Genomic DNA, 22,684 nt, shown 5'->3' on the forward strand with positions numbered 1-22,684 from the left:
CAACACACAAATTGCCCCAGCAACTCGACCACTGAATCATTGCCACGGGCCAACCTTTCAATTCTGCCCGGCAACAGAGGGGTTGCCTGGCAGACCCCACCACAACCCACGTTCTCTATTAAGGGAGAACAGTCTTTCTAAGGACATTGAGGGGGTTTGCCCCAGGCTTATTCGGCACAATTTACAAGACAATTCTTGGTTGCTAACTCCTATTCTTCCAGGAGTGACTTCCCAGGCTTGTAGCATCTGAAAAAATGGGCGCCATGGGCGCCATCTCATACTCCCAGCTCTGCTAATTTACCTGGAGGTGAATGAATTGTTTGGCACGTTGAGTCAAGTCTTTTCTCTGCTTTGTAATGGCCCACCTGAAGAGTGGATTTCTTTTATGCTCTGCCTTTGTTGCATCCATTCACCAAGTGTAAAGGACCTGAAGGTTTAAATGAAAACTCCAGTATTTCACCAAAGCCTTAAAAACAACAACAGCGCTGCAATGCATATATGAGAGGCTGGAATAAGAAGAATGCCTGGCTATAAAAACTCTGATAGCTTTAAGGCCAATGTGATTGTTAGGGGCGTTATTCACTGTCACCCTGTTTAGTAGGATGCAGGCGTGAGTTTTTAGTTCTGTGGCATTTTGCTGACTTTACAGTAAAATTGGGTTTTCCTCCTCAGATTTTAATGTGCTATGTCAGGAGTAAATTCTGTAATAGATGCCTGGGACTTTCTGTCTTATGGACTGATTTTATAACAAATCCCCCCCTTCTTTTCCTCAGAGAGGGTAATTAATGGGGTGTACTATTATTTCCATATGAGATAATGTTCACAGAAGTTTGTCCATTGATGTTATGTAGCTTTGCAAATCCTCTCTCCCCCCCCCCCCACACTTTTCTTTTTAGGAGGACAGCCAAGATCTTAAAGCGACACAGACTCAAGTAAGAGATCCAACTTTATTTTGTGGTACACTGAAAATTTCTGTTTCTTGTCACGAATACCATGATGCTTAATACAAGCATGGTGGAAGTGTGGTAGTGACTATATCATACCCTCCAAGAGATCACAGCCCAAAACCGAGCCACATCTGCCAGACCACACTCTCAGGCGTGTCACATGACTTGTGTGGAGCCCCAAAATGGGATGTTCCAAATAATAATAATAATTTTTATTTATACCCCACCCATCTGGCTGGGCTTCCGCAGCCACTCAGGCGGCTTCCAGCAAATTATTAAAATACAATAATTCATCAAATATTAAAAGCTTCCTTAAACAGGGCTGCCATCAGATGTCTTCTATAAGTCAGATAGTTGTTTATTTCCTTGACATCTGGTAGGAGAGCGTTCCACAGGGTGGGCACCACTCCCGAGAAGGCCCTCTGCCTGGTTCCCTGCAACTTCACTTCTAGCAGTGAGGGAACCACCAGAAGGTCATTGAAGCTGGACCTCAGTGTCCGGGCTGAACAATGGGAGTGGAGAAGCCATGTGGGTGGCGTGCCATGCCCCCGGGACATGCGCCAGCCCTGCCCCGGTGCCAGAGCATGAAGTCCCACCACTGCATGTAGAGCGCATTGCAGTATACCTACATACATTTATAAGGAAGATAAGCAGCAACCTGCTCATGATAACAACTAGGAGCTCCAGGTGAGAGTTGAGTGCAGGCTGGGCACCAAACTACCCCAGAACTGGCACGACATGTTCCCCACCAGAGGTACTACAGCTCCCCTAACACCCCCCACACCCCTATCTGTTGCACACACATTAATAAATAAAGCAATGCTTTTTTGTTATCCTTTCTTAAATCTTTCCCCGTTTGGAGCTTGGTTCAATTTCCTATGACGAAAGCCCATTTTGATTTCCTATTAGGAAACTCGGATGGATTTGTTTGGAATCCTTTAGAAAGTATGCCAGGGTTCACAGCATCACAACACTGTTTGGCTAGCGATCAGTCAGAAGTCCAAAGATCAGGACACGACTCCATGTGGGCTTGTAAGCATTGGCGGCGGGGAGGGGGAAGGCATCGCAGAGACAACGGTTGGGACAGCACATTCCAAATCAGCAAACAACCCTCTTGTTTGTACTGAACCATTTACTGAGCAAGATTTCCACCACGTAGATTATGGGAGCATACTTAACAGAGGAACTATGGCAAGGTAAACCCTGATGAGTGTTTCATTACATATTAGTCCAGTGGGGCCTCACTGCTCTCTACAAGTTCAACGTACTGAGGGATGAAAGGATCAGGGATCAATTTATAGAGTAAAAAAGAAAGAGAGAGAGAGAGAGAGAGAGAAGGACCAGCTCTCACTGAACTACCACTTTTTCTGGAAGGAGATGATTAGCTACTCTATAAAATACTTCCCCTTGGCCAGTTAAGATTAGCACTGCAGTGAGTGTGAGCATCTGATGGTGCCTTAGCCGCTGTTCATGTTTCCAGCAAATGAGCTGTAGAAATTATTAGACCCCTAAATGAGTATTTCAAAGGCAACTTCAAATGAGGAAAGTGCCAGTGTGCACATTTGAAGTATTTTTCAAGCAAAATAATAATAATGTCCTCCATACACACCCCACCCTTCCTCCAAGTTGCTCAGGAATGAGCAAGCTGAGATGGAGGCACAGCAATGTTTATTTATTTAGCTAAAAGTGAGGCACGGGGCCAAATTATACGCAATAAGGGGGCATGGGTGAGGGGGAAAGAACTCTCCTTCTCCCCTGCCTTGCCTCCCGCCCTCCAGCTGAAATCAATGGGTCAGAAAAGCAATTAGGTCTGTCTGAATTTTGCCCATAATTTGTATTTACTGGAACTTCAAGGACATATTGCACCACAGACAAGCTGAGTTAGTAGTCGTTTCCTGTCCCTCATAAGCCCTGAAGATGGTATTCCTGTAACTAGCATAAGAATCGGTTAGGCAAGAGATCTCAACAATCTCCGAAACTACAATTTGCAAGGTTCGTATACAGGTCTGTCGTGCAGCTATACCTTAATGTTGCAAAATAGTTATTTAACATAAGCTCAGCAGGGACTGATGCCAGGGTCACTCACACCTTAGTCCCACATTGTTTCTCTTCTGCCCATGCCCCTTCTTGGATTCACATGCTGCTCCTCCAAATGCAATGCCAGCTTCCTGCATTGTCTCTAGTCCTTACTTTGTGTGTTGCTGCCCCTCTGCACTGTTGAATCTGCTGATGTTCAAGGCAGCATGGACAGCCAACCATGGACAGTGGGGTTGAACTGAGCCCTGAATTTCTAAAAAGAAAAAAGGGCTGAATCTGAACTACCCACCCTGTGATCTGGAAGCGTACCCTTCTAATCCCTGATTTGCAAGAGTCACTATAAAGGTAAATGTAACGGACCCCTGATAGTTAAGTCAATCGCGAATGACTCTGAGGTTGTGGTGCTCATCTCGCTTTACAGGCTGAGGGAGCTGGTATTTGTCTGCAGACAGTTTTTCCAGGTTATGTGGCCAGCATGACTAAATTGCTTCTGGCGAAGCCAGAGAAGTGCACGGAAACGCCGTTTACCTTCCCGCTGGAGTGGTACCTATTTATCTAGTTGCACTTTGACATGCTTTCGAACTGCTAGGTTAGCAGGAGCTGGGGCCGAGCAACCGGAGCTCACCCCGTCACGGGGATTCAAACCGCCGACCTTCCGATCGGCAAGCCCTAGGCTCTGTAGTTCTCTATAAATATAGCCTGTAACACCATTCAGTTCATATATATATATGATAAAAGGACACGGGTGGCACTGTGGTCTAAACAACTGAGCCTTTAGGGATTGCCAATCAGAAGGTCAACAGCTTGAATCCCCACGAGCTCCCGTTGCTCTGCCCTAGCTCCTGCCAACCAACAGTTTGAAAGCACACCAGTGTAAGTAGATAAATAGGTACCGCTGCGGCAGGAAGGTAAATGACGTTTCCATGTGCTCTGGCTTCCGTCACTGTGTCCCGTTGCACCAGACGTGGTTTAGTCATGTGGACAAATGCCGGCTTTCTCGACCTGAAAGCGAGATGAGCGCTGCAACCCCATAGTCGCCTTTGACTGGACCTAACTGTCCAGGGTTTACTTTACCTATTTTATATATTCGATTCCTTCAACCTGGATAAGCCAGCTCATATTCTGGGATTTGAAATCCTCATCAAACACAGAATCATTGAATTGTAGGTCCAACCCCCTGCAGTGCAGGGATCTTGCCCACAGCCATCCTTGGGTGGGCTCAAATCACCAACCTTCTGGTTAACAGCCAGAGACACTTGGGCTTTAGAGATCTGGAGTTCAAGCCTCACCAGGGCTGCTAGCCATATTTTTCAGACAATCACCAGCTCTCCCCTTTTGAGATTAAACACTTTACAGTTAAATTCAGGGAATAGGAGTAAGGCATGTGCATCACTAGAGAATCCCGAAAAAAGATTCCATGAGTTGGGATGAGCCCTTGTTTGGGTAGGGTCATTGTGGCTTAAGTGTGAGGGGAAACCCCTGAGGTCAATTGTTTTAATGAGTTACTCAGTGGTGGAATTCACATTGCACCTTCTGAAAAAATATGCTTTCCTCTTCCTTTACCTCATATGCTTCAGAGGGGAGCTGAGAACCAGCCAGGGCACAAAGATCAGATAAGCATGCATGGAAATCAGCCCGTATTTTTAAAGGGGGTTCCTGATTTAAACAGTGGCAGGAAAACATCCAGAGTGAATGAATGTCCTGGATGGAACCAAGAGTGCAAACTGCCCTCTGAGGCAAGGTTTAAGGGGTGATGAGGACAGCAGAGGCAGTTATGGGGTGAGGAGCCTGTGGTGTGTAATGTGTGCATGACAGCAACAGTGCAAACGAAAGGGAGTCTAACATCCTCTGGTATATTTGTGTTCCCTTGAACTCTCCTGGTTTCGGACGGAAACAAATGTCTAGTCCAAACAAACAGCATATCTCAGCTGTAACCCAAAAGCACGGGGATGCACCCAGGACTGACACCCATCCCTTACCAGCAGCCCAACGAGGCTGTGCCTTGGCCTTCCAATAAGATACAAGCTCAGCTTCTATCTAGGCCCTCAAGGAATTTTCCAGCACTGGGTGTCTCTGTGTCAATTGCATTCGAAAGCTGTCACAAGTTGTAAAAGAATCGAGAGGGAAGCTTGGGTTTTGCCATCTCAGCTATCCTGCTCCAGCACATTTTAAAGGAGATACACACACTCGCCCTCCCACTTTGCCCTGTTTTTTGTTTGTTTGTTTGTTTGCTTGTTTTCCCTGAACTTCATTTTAGGTCGTTTGCTCAGTGTTACGTATAGGATTTTTGCAAAGAAAAGAAAAGAAACTAGACTAATTGGCTTGCTTTAATGCCCCCAAAATATATCAAACACCTTTATAATTGCTTTTATATATGCATAAAAGTTCCCTGCTAGGTTTGCCATCAAGGTCTCCACTTTATCTGTCTCATCTGCTGCTTTTGAGATCAGAGGGTTGGGCTCCCCCCTCCCCTCCCCCTCCTCTCTCTCTCTCTCACTCAAATCACATCATTGTCTTTTCAATATCGCTCTGTATGTATATTGCTATGGCCCCTTTCATATAAGCTAATAATCTTCTAAAAGATGAGAGAATTGTACCTTAAGCATTTACATTACTGTGGCCAGAATTGTGTTTTCTTCTCCTTTATTTGCGCTGTCAGATACCGTGAAGAGGCGGCAGAAACCTGTCTTTAGGATTTTTATTTTCTTTAAATAATTATAATTTTCTTTAGAATCATAGAATCATAGAATCATAGAGTTGGAAGAGACCAAAGGGCCATCGAGTCCAACCCCCTGCCAAGCAGGAAACACCATCAGAGCACTCCTGACATATGGTTGTCAAGCCTCTGCTTAAAGACCTTCAAAGAAGGAGACTCCACCACACTCCTTGGCAGCAAATTCCACTGTCGAACAGCTCTCACTGTCAGGAAGTTCTTCCTAATGTTTAGGTGGAATCCTTTTTCTTGTAGTTTGGAACCATTGCTCCGTGTCCGCTTCTCTGGAGCAGCAGAAAACAACCTTTCTCCCTCCTCTATGTGACATCCTTTTATATATTTGAACATGGCTATCATATCACCCCTTAACCTCCTCTTCTCCAGGCTAAACATGCCCAGCTCCCTTAGCCGTTCCTCATAAGGCATCGTTTCCAGGCCTTTGACCATTTTGGTTGCAGTTTGACAAACGTTCCAGTTTGTCAGTGTCCTTCTTGAACTGTGGTGCCCAGAACTGGACACAGTACTCCAGGTGAGGTCTGACCAGAGCAGAATACAGTGGCACTATTACTTCCCTTGATCTAGATGCTATACTCCTATTGATGCAGCCCAGAATTGCATTGGCTTTTTTAGCTGCCGCGTCACACTGTTGGCTCATGTCAAGTTTGTGGTCAACCAAGACTCCTAGATCCTTTTCACATGTACTGCTCTCAAGCCATGTGTCACCCATCTTGTATTTGTGCCTCTCATTTTTTTGCCCAAGTGCAATACTTTACATTTCTCCCTGTTAAAATTCATCTTGTTTGTTTTGGCCCAGTTCTCTAATCTGTCAAGGTCATTTTGAAGTGTGATCCTGTCCTCTGGGGTGTTAGCCACCCCTCCCAGTTTGGTGTCATCTGCAAATTTGATCAGGATGCCCTTGAGTCCATCATCCAAGTCGTTGATTAAGATGTTGAATAAGACGAGGCCCAAGACAGAACCCTGTGGCACCCCACTAGTCACTCTTCTCCAGGATGAAGAGGAACCATTGATGAGCACCCTTTGGGTTCGGTCAGTCAGCCAGTTACAGTCAGCCAGTGGTAGCATAGTCAAGACCGCATTTTACCAGCTTCTTTACAAGAATATCATGGGGCACCTTGTCAAATGCCTTGCTGAAATCAAGGTAGATTACATCCACTGCGTTCCCTTCATCTACCAGGCTTGTAATTCTGTCAAAAAACGAGATCAGGTTAGTCTGACATGATTTATTTTTCAGAAATCCATGCTGACTATTGGTGATCACAGTATTCCTTTCTAGGTGCTCACAGACTATTTGCTTAATGATCTGCTCCAGAATCTTCCCTGGTATTGATGTCAGACTGACTGGGCGGTAATTATTTGGGTCCTCTCTTTTCCCCTTTTTGAAAATAGGGACAACATTTGCCCTCCTCCAGTCTGCTGGGACTTCGCCTGTTCTCCAGGAATTCTCAAAGATGACTGCTCAGACAATGAGATGTTTTAATAGCGCAGCCCTATACACTTCTACTCAGAAGTAAATCCCACTGGGTTCAATGGCGTTTACCCCCAAGTAAATGGGCATAGGTTTCGATCTTATTATTTGATTTTGATGCCTGGTGATGCCTGATTTTGATGCCTGGCGATTATTTCCTGCTTTGTTTGCAATGAGCAGAACTGTGTGTTATTTTGGACAATTTACACAATCAAGTATGTTGGGATAACAGCTCCTTGATTCACTCATTCAGCGTCTTTGTTTCCATATTCAAGGAGTGATTTACAGAGGGTGGAAATGAGAGATCTGTAATCTCAGGGAATATGAGGGACTCTTGGCTGTTTCATCCACCCTAAGATGTGAGACCCTGCCTGTGAACCACAGAATCCACTAAAAATTTGGAAGGAACCTCATTTCTCCATTGACATCTTTGCCTGATGCACTGCAGATGATTCTAGGGGCACATTCATGTCACACGGGGCACTGAGAAGTCTCAGAGTCAACCTATGTGAAGGGAGAACTCCATCAGGAATACATTCAATGCTTCTCTGTAACTTCTCATTTCACTGGTCATAATGAGTGAGCTATATTTCAGGAAAGTTGGTCCAGCATTATAAACTCTCACACTAAATCACCCCAGTGCCAGGCCTTCCAAGTGTCCCTACTTTCCAGGGACATCCCGGATTTACAGAAGCTGTCCCAGTTTCTGATTTGATCCTGGAATGTCCCACTTTTCCTTCAAAGGTAAAGATACCCCTGACCGTTAAGTCCAGTTGCGGACGATTCTGGGGTTGCGCGCTCATCTCGCTCCATAGGCCGAGGAAGCCGGTGTTTGTCCGCAGACAGCTTCCGGCTCATATGGCCAGCATGACTAAGCCACTTCTGGTGAACCAGAGCAGCGCACGGAAACACCGTTTACCTTCCTGCTGGAGCGGTACCTATTTATCTACTTGCACTTGACGTGCTTTCGAACTGCTAGGTGGACAGGAGCTGGGACCGAACAACAGAAGCTCACCCCATCGTGGGGATTCGAACTGCCAACCTTCTGATCAGCAAGTCCTAGGCTCTGTGGTTAAGACCACAGAGCCACCTATGTCCCTCGCTTTTCCTTAGGTTGTCCCTACTTTCATTGGAGAAACATTGCAGGGTGTGGAAGAGGACACCCCTATATTTATGAGAGAAATGTTGGATGGTATGAAATAAGCTCCAAGGAAGTCTCAAGTTTCCTCGGGAAAAATCTGAAAACCCACTGCTGTAAACCAGGATCAGTGGGGGTGGGGGGCAAACCCACTCTCCAGATACAGAAGGAAAGACTGGAACCTCATAATCTCAAGGCACCATATCAAAGCTGGTACCACACCAGCTTCGCGGTCATGAAACACATGCAGTGAGGCCTAGTTGGGACAGTCTGGTATAGACACATAGGGCTGTATCCAGCCCAGAAGTCTTCCAAAATGGAAAATGCATTTCCTCAACTCTGAAAATTTCCTGCACACCCTCAATATCCGTTGGGGGGGGGGGGGCAGAGAGCGCTCAGGGAGGGGAAGGCCAAGTCACATTGCACAAGTGGAACTCTATGTAGGCAACATTAGATACAAGCCACAACATTAAAGCCTTAGACCAGTGCTTGCTTCCAAACCTGACCTGCAGTTTCTAATGCCTTCTTCTGGACATACCTGTCTACCTGCCCAGTGCCTGCTTTGCTTCACCTCCCCCAGACTTGCTTCCATTCAGTGATTCCTGACATTGATGCAGATGCACTCCGAGACTGCTAGCCTTGACACCTGACAGCTCAGATCTTTACAATCAGCAGTTTAAGCATCAAGCCACGCCATATGCTGTAGGCAAAGACAGCATTTGTCCAGACTTCATCCGAGCTAATGCTGGTGGGATCAGAGAATCGGAGAACTGTAGAGTTGGAAGGGACCTTGAGGGTCATCTACTCTAAACCCCTGTGGATGCAGGAATCCAGCCCACAGCCGTCCCTGGGTGGTCTTGAACCTTCCCAGGGCCAGTGTGGTGTAGTGGTTAAGAGCGGTAGACTTGTAATCTGGGGAACCGGGTTCGCGTCTCCACTCCTCTACATGCAACTGCTGGGTGACCTTGGGCTAGTCACACTTCTCTGAAGTTTCTCAGCCTCACTCGCCTCACAGAGTGTTTGTTGTGGGGGAGGAAGGGAAAGGAGAATGTTAGCCGCTTTGAGACTCCTTCGGGTAGTGATAAAGCGGGATATCAAATCCAAACTCTTCTTCCAGTTGGCAGCCAGGCACACTGACCCATTGCATCACAGATTCCCTTTGTTCATTCCTATCCATAATATAGTGTTGCCACTTTCTCCTAATGCTCAGGTGGTGATAGTGGCAGCAAAACCTGGGAGGTCAAGGGTGGGATCTATCAGACTGCAATGTTCTACTCCAGTGCAAAATAATTACCCTGCCTCCCTGTGTTGTTGTTTTTAAATGCATGGTTTGGTATCAACTTTTCGTTTAGGGCTGAAGCAAACGAAAGAGCAATCAGATTTTCCGCAAATCACCATTTGCTGTGATTCAGCGGTAAAAAAGTGTGTTTTCCAGGGCAAACGCCAAACCCCTCAGACCTGAGAGAGACCCCTAATGGAGAGAATCTTGGACAGCCTCTGAAAGTCAGCATAGAACTAGATGCACCAAGGTTTGAATCAGTAATACGGCAGCATCCTCTGTTCCTGAGATTTATAGCATAGTTGGGGAGGCAGGGGGGCAGCTGCCCCCCCAATCAAGTTAATCAATAAAGAAATACCTAACTAACTGACCAAGCATGTGGCAGATAGCTCGGTTTTGCCCCCCCCCCAGTCCTGCCCCACTAACATAAATCCTGGCTACGCCCATGTCTTATGCTGTGTCAGACAATTGGCCAGTCCAGCTCAGAGTATTGTCTACTCTGACTGCCAGGGGCTGTTCAGGGCTTCAGGTGGGAGTTTTCACTGACCCTAGTACTTATCTTAGATTGGATTGTGCCCAAATGTGTTTAGGATGAAGTGGGATCAGACCTTCTGCTTGGTTTCTGGCTGATTTGTTTTCCACACCACCCATTTTCTACCTACCGTGGCAAAACCCCAGTTGATTCTGAGGGAGCTAGATTACCACCCTAGACTTTATATAGGTCACACTGCACTGTTTGAGCAGTGCTGCTCTTTCCTCTGCGCAAAGAGAGAGCGGTGTCACAGTCTTCTTGATGGAGAGCTCTCTGGAAGTACTTAACCAGTTGTTTTACTCTCTCTCTCTCTTTTGCTGCACCTTGGAAACTTTGTTCTTCATTTAATAAAAAGTTAAACACTTTAGCAAACAACTTGAAGTGGGTGCTCTTATATATCATCTTCAGTTTATATCCAGCATTCATTTATGATTTTATTTCAAGTATGCAGGCAGTGAGGACTAATCTAATCTTAAAATCTAGCTAAAAACAAGTTTAATTTCTACAGAGCCTTGACAGTTTCCAATTAAAAAGCAAATTGACTATTTTGCAATACCGATACACCAACATCCTTCGCTTCCCCCCTTGTAATGGAACCAATGTGCCCGTCTTAATATCTCCATTTAGCTTAGAAAATGTGTCCAAAATATTCCTGTGGAAATTAGGAAATGATTTTCAATATTATCAATGCTGTAAATGCAATAATACATTATAATCTTCCATTTCCAGGCTCTTCCTCCATGCAAAACATCCCAAGGCAAATTGCAATCAATATGAAGCTAAACTTAGCACGGAGGCATTTGCCAAGCGATGACCACATGCTAGTTCAGACCCGCTGCTGTACAGGGTTTTTTAGAAGGATTGGGTTTATTGCATGGTGGTTCTGTACACTGCTTCAGAAGAGGCTAAGGGAAGTGGACTCTTAGGGAAGTGGTTCCCACACCATTTTGGCCCCTGTGCCCTATTGCATTGCTAATGAAGCTGAAGAGGTGCCTGGGCAGTTCCAAGTCAGACTGCAGGTGGATGTGGATGTTCCTCTGTGCATAAACAAAGTTTCTCTCCACACACGAAAATACAATATACATTAGAGATAGGTGTGGGGGACAAATTTATTTGAGGTTGTCTACCAGCTCCCTCTGGTATGCAGGCTGAGACCCTACCTGCCCGCGGACTGTCTCGCCAGAGTGGTGCATGCTCTGGTTATGTCCCACTTGGACTACTGCAATGCGCTCTACATGGGGCTACTTTTGAAGGTGACCCGAAAACTATAACTAATCCAGAATGTGGCAGCTAGACTGGTGACTGGGGGCAGCCGCCAATACAACATAACACTGGTCTTGAAAGACCTACATTGGCTCCCAGTATGTTTCCAAGCACAATTCAAAGTGTTGGTGTTGACCTTTAAAGCCCTAAACGGCCTTGGCCCAGTATATCTGAAGGAGTGTCTCCACCCCATTGTTCTGCCTGGACGCCTTCTGGCGGTTCCCTCACTGTGAGAAGCAAAGCTACAGGGAACCAGGCAGAGGGCCTTCTCAGTAGTGGCCCCCGCCCTGCGGAACGCCCTCCCATCAGATGTCAAAGAGATAAACAACTACCTGACATTTAGAAGACATCTGAAGGCAGCCCTGTTCAGGGACGTTTTTAATGTGTGACATTTTAATGTATTTTTAATCTTTGTTGGAAGCCGCCCAGAGTGGCTGGGGAAACCCAGCCAGAAAGGTGGGGTACAAATAATAAATGATGATGATGATTTGAAATTTACCTTACTTGCACTTCCTGAAACAACATATGTACTGAAATTCAGACAACCTGAAAATTCACACTTTTCCAAATTTTGCACTGCAGCTCTCCAAAAATGCAGATACCATGGTAAAGTATGAATGAATGCATATATTTAGGGGAAATATTTTGCAAAAGTGTATATGTTAAACAAAACAGCACAGAAAAATATGAGGAAAATTCGGGAAATTCGTACTGAAAGGCTAATGAATTTTTGTGAGGACTTTAAAAAAGAACAACCCTCAAACCGTTATGGAAATGTGGAGAACTGATCTCAAAATTGGAAAAATGAGAAACTGAGAGAACCTAAACAAACAAATTGACCCATCTCTAGTTAGGGAGAAGGGTTCTAGCCTACTGTATTCCCTGTGTTTTTCGGAAAGCTTCTCCCCATAGAGAACCGTTTGATCAGATGTTTTTATGCCTGCATTGTGAAATGGTACTGTGCCAACACCAGTTTACCATGTCAGTGGGGTCAATGAATTGTGTGTCTCTTAAGGCCAAACTCAGCAAAAAGTTGGAGTTGCATGACTGGATATTCCAGCTTTTAAACAACCTTTAGAAAGGGGAGGGAAGTGGCAGGAGACCCCAAAATGCATCAGGACTACTGTGCTGGGAAAGCTGTTTATCCCCCTGCCCTGGACTCTGCCAGGCCATGTTCCCAGTGTAAATTGCTTTCCCTCCCCAAAAAGCTGTGATTTCCCCAATAAGGGAAAAGCTACAGGTACCTGGAGAATCTTGGAAGCTCCTCAGGAATGAGAAGTTCAGGAGTGTAGCTACATTTCCCCGAAATACAATTTTCTCTTCACTTTGATCATCCCACAACGTGTACTCACACAGAATGCGTTCCAGTGGACTGGGCAACAGCCAGGCCAATAACCCACGTGAACCAAATCTGGAACCCAAAACACACTCACAATCCTCCCAAGAATATTAGAGAATTGTACAGTTGGAAGGGACCCTGAGGATCATCTAGTCCAACCCCCTTCAATGGAGGAATATGCAGCTCCCCTGCTGAGTGCTTGTGGGCCCCAGTCCTGCCACTCACCACCTGGCCTAGGGTGAGGCCTGACGGGCTCCATAAAGATTTTGATTTATGTGGGAATTGTTTTCCATTTGGTTGTGTTTTTTGATGTGGTTTATTTATTGTTTATGACTTTTGATATTATGTAAATCTTGTCATTGTTTTTAACTATGGAAAGGCAGCATACAAATAAGATGATGATGATGATGATGATGATGATGATCCAGTTTACCTGAAGGAGTGTCTCCACCGCCATCGTTCTGCCTGGACACTGAGGTCCAGCTCTGAGGGCCTTCTGACGGTTCCCTCACTGTGAGAAGCCAAGTTACAGGGAACCAGGCAGAGGGCCTTCTCGGCAGTGGCACCCACCCTGTGGAACACCCTCCCTCCAGATGTCAAAGAGAAGAACAACTACCAGACTTTTAGAAGACATCTGAAGGCAGCCCTCTTTAGGGAAGCTTTTAATGTTTAACAGACTGCTGTATTTTAATACTTTGTTGGAAGCCGCCCAGAGTGGCTGGGGAAGCCCAGCCAGATGGGCGGGGTATAAATAAATTATTGTTGTTGTTGTTGTTGTTGTTGTTGTTGTTGTTGTTGTTAGGGGTCAAACCTGAAAGCTTGGCATTATCAGCCCCACACTGTAACCAACTGAGCTACCCAGGCTGACTTAACCCATTTTAGTCATTTTCTCAACAAACTGGATTCAGGCCTCCACTCAAGTTGGGCTTGGCCGTCTGTCAGTAACCATCTGCTCCACCCCATTCTGATGTCCCCCAAAATTTGACACCTCCTTACTTTCTGATCCTTTTCTCTTTTCACTCCCCATGGCCAACTGATGTCTAAGTTTTATACCACTGCCCTTGGACCATCTAAAACACAGTATGGCCTTGCAGTGCCCTGGACAGTATTGGGTTTAGAATACAGGTATCAGGGGGCCAACACAACCACTTTAAGGGCTTTGTTTGTTTTGCAATCAAGCAGCATGTAAGTTTTAAGAGGGACGTGGGTGGCGCTGTGGGTTAAACCACAGAGCCTAAGACTTGCCAATTGAAAGGTCAGTGGTTCAAATCCCCGCGACGGAGTGAGCTCCCGTTGCTCGGTCCCTGCTCCTGCCAACCTATCAGTTCAAAAGCACGTCAAAGTGCAAGTAGATAAATAGGAACCGCTCTAGCGGGAAGGTAAACGGTGTTTCTGTGCACTGCTCTGGTTCACCAGAAGTGGCCTAGTCATGCTGGCCACATGACCCAGAAGCTGTACACCGGCTCCCTTGGCCAAAAAAGCGAGATGAGTGCCGCAACCCTAGAGTTGGGCACGACTGGACCTAATAGTCAGGGGTCCCTTTACCTTTAAGTATTATGAAATAAATTAAAAGGATTGTGGCATAAAACAGTAAGGTAAAGGTAAAGGTACCCCTGCCCGTATGGGCCAGTCTTGACAGACTCTGGGGTTGTGCGCCCATCTCACTTAAGAGGCCAGGGGCCAGCGCTGTCCGGAGACACTTCCGGGTCACGTGGCCAGTGTGACGAAGCTGCAGCTGGTGAGCCAGCGCAGCACACGGAACGCCGTTTACCTTCCCGCCAGTAAGCGGTCCCTATTTATCTATTTGCACCTGGGGGTGCTTTCAAACTGCTAGGTTGGCAGGCGCTGGGACCAAACGACGGGAGCGCACCCCGCCGCGGGGATTGGAACCACCGACCTTTCGATCGGCAAGCCCTAGGCGCTGAGGCTTTAACCCACAGCACCACTCGCGTCCCTTTTGCATAAAACAGTACGTTGGCCCAGATGCCCTGTAATCCTTGGCCAACTCTGCAAAAGCACTTGGCATTCAAGGCCTGGCAATGACCATATTATCCAAGGCCCATCATTCTTTTTCACATTGTATGTTGTCAGAATCAGCACCCATCAGAGAATGTGCCTCTTAGGGATGGTGTGGGAGGTACTGTATACATCTTGCTATCTATGCACATTCAATGTTTTAGACTACATGTGTTCCTAGAGAATCATTGTTGGTTATTGTAACATTAAAATAATTATATACAGCTAAAATAACCTGCAGGGGGTGGGAGGAGACTAATTTTAATTATCCAAAAGCACCGCACCCCTTAGAATCTTGTTGTGAGTTTTATCCACCCCACACTGGAACCAATTCCCTCCTCCCCACTACTGAAGCCTAAAATGGTGCCTCTGCCAGCAGAGTTGGAACCATCTCGAATGCGGACTTCAAAATGATAAAATGGTCTGGGTTCCAAAACTTCTGCTTGTATCAGAAAAGGCAGCCCGATCACTGCCAGCCACAAAAATCCCAAGAGGGGGCAGGAGACACTTTTGATAAATTAGCAAAGTCAGCTCTCAGCACTTTTGTTTAAACCTTAAAATACATGCTCTGCCATCCAGTATTTGTACTCTGCCAAAGTTGGATGACAGAGCAGGTTCTCTGTCTTGGTGCATCACTCGAACGAGCAAAATAGACTTGCCTGTCATTTCCAAAGCAATAATATTTCACATCATACTAGTATCTAAAAATACGTGTAAGAGGAGAATTTAGATGCAAAGCAGGGGAGGGTAATAAAAAAATATGGAGAACACCTTTCACTTCACCATTGCGTACGCTAGATATAGCTGCATAGATCAATAATGAAATGTATTAATTCTTAAATGCTGTACCTACCAAGAAGTGAAAATGTAGGAGAAGAAAGAGGACCAGAGTCTGGGGAGAAGAAGGAAATTATGTGCATTTGCTTATCGGGGAGAAGGGGAATTAAATGCCAAATGTATTTGACTGATCACTGTTGGGACAGAAGTCAGGATGATCCTCTGATCCTATACAGTAAAACAGTTCTTATACTCTTATGAGTAAAAGAAAAGTTCCAGAAGTTCCAGGGGATGAGGGACAGACATACTTCTCCCTGTCATGCTTGTGTGATGCACAATATGTTCCACACAAACACCCCAAATGTTGTGTTCAGGAGCATTTAAACATGCTACCTGACAAATGAAGTATGTTATCAGGGCCAGAGTTAGGTTTGATGAGGCCCTAAACGACTGAAGGTAATGGGACCCCTTTATATGTCCAGCTGTCCTTTGTCAACAACAAATTGCCACTGTTTTTTTGTGTTGAATATATGCTATATAGGGATGTGGGTGGAGCTGTGGGTTAAACCACAGAGCCTAGGACTTGCCAATCAGAAGGTTGGTGGTTCGAATCCCCGTGACGGGGTGAGCTCCCGTTGCTCGATCCCAGCTCCTGCCAACCTAGCAGTTCGAAAGCATGGCAAAGTGCAAGTAGATAAATAGGTACCGCTCCAGCAGGAAGGTAAACGGTGTTTCTGTGCGCTGCTCTGGTTCGCCAGAAGCGGCTTAGTCATGATGGTCACATGACCCAGAAGCTGTACGCCGGCTGCCTTGGCCAGTAAAGCGAGATGAGCACCGCAACCCCAGAGTCGGCCACGACCGGACCTAATGGTCAGAGGTCCCTTTATCTTTTTATATGCTATATGGTAATTTATGGACCTAATAGGTATCCATAAATGTGGATTTTATCAAAGTCATTGTTCAGCTGAAATGCAACTAAGAAGAAGTAGATTAATAGTGTAGGCACCCTATATATAGAAATGGGCAAACCAATGATATTTTAGGGAGCAGGCTAGCAGGCAGGGCACATTACGTACATCATAGGAGCCTACACAACACAAAACACTGTTGCTGTATGTAGGTTTTATTTTATTTGTTTTTTTATCATATTTTGGAAACGTACATCCAGTCTTTTTTTCCCTTTAATTTTTTTGGGGGGCCCCCAAGAGAGTGGTGCCCTAAGCTATAGCTTGTTTAGCTTATACGTAAATCTGGCACTGTATGTTGTGGAGCAACCAAGCAAGAGCTGCAACATGATTGTATTGTCAGGCAAGAGGGCTACTCCAGTTGACAAAGCATTTCTGCCCCAGTGACAAAATGTCAAGGTTACAAGCAAGTTAGGCAGCTCTGTAAGGGACTTTTTTATTTTATTTAAGCATCAGCTAAAACTTTAACAATGGGACACCAAAAGCAAGGTAAAGGACACCCAAAGCACCGTGTTGTAGTTATTTAGTCATTTAGTCGTGTCTGACTCTTCGTGACCCCATGGACCAGAGCTCGCCAGGCACTCCTGTCTTCCACTGCCTCCCGCAGTTTGGTCAAACTCATGCTGGTAGCTTCAAGAACACTGTCCAATCATCTCATCCTCTGTTGTTCCCTTCTCCTTCTGCCATCAATCTTGCCCAACATCAGGGTCTTTTCTGGGGAGTCTTGTCTTCTCATGAGGTGGCCAAAGTATTAGAGCCTCAGCTTCAGGATCTGTCCAGGAACTAAATCTCAGTGGGGCAAGTTACAGATAGGTAGCCGTGTTGGTCTGCCATAGTCAAAACAAAAAAAATTCCTTTCAGTAGCACCTTAAAGACCAACTAAGTCAGTTCTTGGTATGAGCTTTCGTGTGCATGCAGTGTATCTGAAGAAGTGTGCATGCACACGAAAGCTCATACCAAGAACTGACTTAGTTGGTCTTTAAGGTGCTACTGGAAGGATTTTTTTTTGTTTTGTCAGTGGGGCAAATCCTTTAAAAACTTAGCAGCAGATAAGCCCATGGAAACTTATTTTTTCAGCTGTGCCCTGGCTAGGCACTCTTGAGACGCAACAGTAAACTGCAACCAGAAACCTAGACAATATCCCATTTTTGGAGAGGAGGTTAAAAGTAACCCACAACCCCAAAATATAGTTTGACATACCGCTGACCTAGCTAGTGGAAAAGCCAACTTAAAATGAAGAGTAGACTGAGCTTTTAGCTCAAGTTCAGTGTAATATTCATCTTAGATTGTAAAGAACAGCACATAGGCTATGTGTCAGGATAAACCTCAGTCCAATTTAAAACTCTCAAATTTCAGTTCAGTTGGCTAAATCTGGCTACATCTGGTTGAGTTTTTAAAACTAGAAGGTAACTTGCATTTTAACAAACCTTGGTTAAAGATGGCTTTGAGATTAATTAAGTGCAGCATATAAGCAGAAGGCTGAGGCTAAATTTCAGTTTGTCACAGTCCAAGTTAAATCTCAGTGCTTTATTTAGTTTCAAAATCATTTAAAAACTAGTCCAGTTTGCAACCTTCCGCTAGGAGTCAGACTCACACATCCCTTGAGGGGCTTTAACTTCCCACATTCTCACCTTAACTCCCCACTTAATTACCACCCGTTTTCCACTCCCCTGACAAAAACCTCAATTCACAAGGGGATAAACTGACCTAGATCCATCCCTGTTTCAAATTTCTACTCACCCCTTTGTGCTTTTCAAACAAGGCCCTTCTGATCTAATTGGATTACACAGCACCTGTAGAAATCCGGTCGGCGCGATAAATCTAGGGCAACCTAGCAAGGGAGCCTTCGCCGATGTAGCATTTTGGCTCCAGTGACAAAGCAGCAATGCAGCAAGCAAGTTAGGCAGCTGCATGAGTTCAGCATCAGGGAAAGGGGGCTAGGGCACTAACCCAACTATTAAATCTAGCAAATTCAAAGTTCCAAATAAATTAACTCAAACAGCAGTAGCAGGTGTGCAGGTAGAAAGCCAGCAAGGGTGCATAGACTAGGCTTCCAGATGTTTTTGGCCTACAACTCCCATGATCCCTAGCTAGCAGGACCAGTGGTCAGGGATGATGGGAACTGTAGTCTCAAAACATCTGGAGGGCCGAGGTTGAGGAAGCCTGACCTGGGCTATCCAGTGAATTTTGCAGTATGTCACTGTCACATGTGAGTGCGGTGTAATTTGCTCCTCACACTTGAAAATCGTTCTTGAAAGCAGGGTTGCTGACCTGTAGATCATAGAATTATAGAACTGCATAGTTAAAGGTACCCCAAGGGTCATCTAGTCCAACCCCCGTGAAATGCAGGAATCTTAAGTAAAGCATTCATGACAGATGGCCATCCAACCTCTGCTTAGAAACTTCCATGGAAGGAGAGTCCACAACCTCCCAAGGGAGACTATTCCACTGTTGACCAGCTCTTAACTGTCAGAAAGTTCTTCCAGATGTTTAGTCAGAATCTCCTTTCTTGTAACTTGAAGCCATTGGTTCGAGTCTTAGGCTCCAGAGCAGGAAAAGGCAAGCTTGTTCCCTCTTCCATGTGACAGCCCTTGAGATATTTGAAGATGGCTATCATATCTTAAGGAAGAAGAGTTTGGATTTGGATTTGATATCCCGCCTTTCACTCCCCTTCAGGAGTCTCAAAGCGGCTAACATTCTCCTTTCCCTTCCTCCCCCACAACAAACACTCTGTGAGGTGAGTGGGGCTGAGAGACTTCAAGGAAGTGTGACTGGCCCAAGGTCACCCAGCAGCTGCATGTGGAGGAGCGGAGACACGAACCCGGTTCCCCAGATTATGTGACTGCCGCTCTTAACCACTGCACCACACTGGCTCTCAGGAAATCAGCCCTGAGTGCTCACTGGAAGGACAGATCCTGAAGCTGAGGCTCCAATACTTTGGCCACCTCATGAGAAGAGAAGACTCCCTGGAAAAGACCCTGATGGAGGGAAAGATGGAGGGCACAAGGAGAAGGGGATGACAGAGGACGAGATGGTTGGATAGTGTTCTCGAAGCTACCAACATGAGTTTGACCAAACTGCGGGAGGCAGTAGAAGACAGGAGTGCCTGGCGTGCTCTGGTCCATGGGGTCACGAAGAGTTGGACATGACTAAACAACTAAACAACAACAACATCATATCTCCTCTCAGTCTCCTCTTTCCCAGGCTCAACTGTTCCTCATAAGGCTTGGTTTCCAGACCCTGAGAAAGTTTTCAAATAGTTTTCAGAAAGCTTCACATCCATGGCATACATTTAAAGCATATGGCTTCCCACGAAGGATCCTGGCTCTTGTAGTTAACCCCTCACCAAGCTACAGTTCCCAGATTCTTTGCAGGAAGCCACATGCTTTTAAATGTCCTATTCCATCAGGGCTCTCCTTGTGGCAACCACCATGTATGTGCGAATTATTTCTCTATGTTGAGCAACCTAATGCTGAGAGATGCTTCCCACCTCCTCTTCTTACACTTCTGCCCTCTGTTCAAGAGTCAGCAGCATTGCTCATGTTGATTATGTCACCTATTTGTTCAGCAAGCAATTTACTAGCTTCCTTTAAGAATCAGGATACCATTTAAGGTTTAACTTCTAGTGTTTAAGGCACTTAAGGTGCCAGATCCAATTTACTTATGGCTGCTGATCGATGGGGACTTACTCTTTGGAGCTTACTCTCATCTTTGGGGTACTTCTTGTTTGTTCCCATGGCGTTTTTGTATGTGAGATATACGTGTTTCTTTAACCAAGTGCCTGGGCATCATCTGCTCCAAGCACAAACCTGCAACACGGGCCCCTTCCTCGTCAAAGGGCCGTGGCTGTTTTGATATATTGGAGGACTGATCTGTGTCCTTAATGCACTTTTGTTTAAGTTCTTTGGCTTTCAGGCTACTTTATTGGTGTGCATATGGCATTTTTATATATTAATTATACCCATGTGACAAATGCGCTATAGTGAGTGTCCCCTGTCTCTGCTATATATTAATCAACTGAAGGCAGCTTCACACAAATGGAAGGAAATGGGGCCTTGCCTCTGGCCCCAGCCACAGTGTCACTGAGTTTTCTTAGCTCCTACCTCAACATCCAGGGGACGCAGGTGGCACTGTGGGTTAAACCACAGAGCCTAGGGCTTGCCGATTGGAAGGTCGGCGGTTCGAATCCCTGCGACGGGGTGAGCTCCCGTTGCTCGGTCCCTGCTCCTGCCAACCTAGCAGTTCGAAAGTACGTCAAAGTGCAAGTAGATAAATAGCTAAGGTAAACGGCTTTTCCGTGCGCTACTCTGGTTTGCCAGAAGCAGCTTAGTCATGCTGGCCACATGACCCGGAAGCTGTACGCCGGCTCCCTCAGCCAATAAAGTGAGATGAGCGCCGCAACCCCAGAGTCGGTCACGACTGGACCTAATGGTTAGGGGTCCCTTTACCTTTACCTCAACATCCACACATTGAACAGGTGGAATCAAGCAACAGGGGAACATCTGTGCATAGACTTTACAGGCACAGACTTCCAGGTGAGCTAGAACACAGGGCTGTGAGGGTTCCAGCCCAGGTGGAAGACTATGTGCATGGACATCTACATACATGGCTTTCCTGCATTAGGTATCCATACTCAAGGCATGGGTGCTAGGGGTAGGAATGCAACAAAACATCAAGCAGAGGGCAACAGAATGACTATACTTCTGGTTAATCACATGGAGCTTCTCCACCCACCCGCTGCTGCTTGTGGGGCTGCCCTTGAGGCTGGTCCAGAAGCAGAAGCTGGTGTGAAATGCAACGGCACAACTGCTCACTAGGCAGATACTTTCAGAAGCAAGCCGGCAGTAAATCACACCACGCACATTGCAGTCAACTCTTTATTAGCAAAAACATCATCTGCAAGGACCTGGTGCACTGTCAGGCCTAATGAGCACAGCAACTCAGTCTTGGTTGGTCTTGCCCCCCATGAAGCAGTTGCTGAGGACCCTCTCCTCACAGCTGCCTAACTCCCCTCTTCTTCAGGGTTTCCCCAAGCAATCAGAAACTGTGCCTGTGTGTGTCTCTTTGGTCCTCCGACTGCATGCCTCTTCTGGTTCTGGGACACGAGGGAGAAGGGGAGCTTGTCACAGCAGGGGTGGAGACACCGATAGCTATTCACCAGCCTGACTTCTCTCTGCCTCTTAGTCTCTCGCTCTCTTCCACAGACTCTCTCAGCTCACTAAACCCTGTTATATCCTGTAACCTTCCAACACTCTCTTCCCAGTCTTCTCCCTCTTCTTCCTGTGACCACTCATCATTGTCCCACCATCACTCTCTGGGCTCTGAGCCTTCTTCCCTTGGTGCTTCTCCAGCTGGTTCCTCCCACCACCCAGCCAGTCCATGACAGATACTCTCTTCAGTTAAAGCACCCCATCCCCAAGAATTGCAGAGCTACCTCTCTCAGAGTTGCAATTCCCCAAACTCAACAAAACAGTTCTCAGAATTCTTGGGGGTGCTTTAAACGTATGGCATGTGCACAGCTTCTGATTCACTGCAGGACATAACTTGACCAAACCAAAGAGGCAGGTGAGCAAGCGGAACTGGGAAAGATTTGGCCAGGCAGCCTAAATAAATAAAACCATGCAGACCTGAAATCCACCAAGCTTTGTTCCTCAGGCAGGGACAGAGAGAAGTGTCAGAGAGCTAAAACAGTAGCCAAGGAGGATGTCTCAAAAGGTACTCACTTCCAGATATACCCCAAATGCCAGCATGTTGGTCTTCTCCCATATTTTCCCAGCTATTGTCTTTGCAGATAATAAAATGTTGCTGAGTTAGCTGGAGTCAATAGAGTCAAGAAATATCCAGCCCCTATTTCCACATACAGTGGTACCTCAGGTTACATATGCTTGAGGTTACAGACTCCGCTAACCCAGAAATATTACCTCGGGTTAAGAACTTTGCTTCAGGATGAGAACAGAAATTGTGCACAGTGGCAGCAGGAGGCCCTATTAGCTAAAGTGGTGCTTCAGGTTAAGAACAGTTTCAGGTTAAGAACGGACCTCCAGAACGAATTAAGTTCTTAACCCGAGGTACCACTGAACTAGGATGTGCAGGACTGAATCCTCTAGAACTGACAACTGTAGGAGTACCTTGAACAATGTCACTGCTTGTTTGGTCCTATACCTACATGCCTGAGGGGGCAGGTATATGCAA

General features: G+C 46.0%; 1 long non-coding RNA gene across 1 annotated transcript in view; it reads left to right on the forward strand.

Moving 5' to 3' along the window:
* The first annotated feature begins 778 nt into the window (after nucleotides 1-778).
* LOC310852191 overlaps nucleotides 779-22,684 on the forward strand; it is a 38,492-nt gene continuing 16,586 nt past the window's right edge. Inside the window, exon 1 of the long non-coding RNA XR_014568023.1 lies at nucleotides 779-932. This is a non-coding gene — a long non-coding RNA (uncharacterized lncRNA). The remainder of the gene's footprint in view (nucleotides 933-22,684) is intronic.

Source organism: Podarcis gaigeae (assembly GCF_964106915.1).
Source record: "Podarcis gaigeae genome assembly, chromosome: 9".
NCBI lineage: Eukaryota > Metazoa > Chordata > Lepidosauria > Squamata > Lacertidae > Podarcis > Podarcis gaigeae.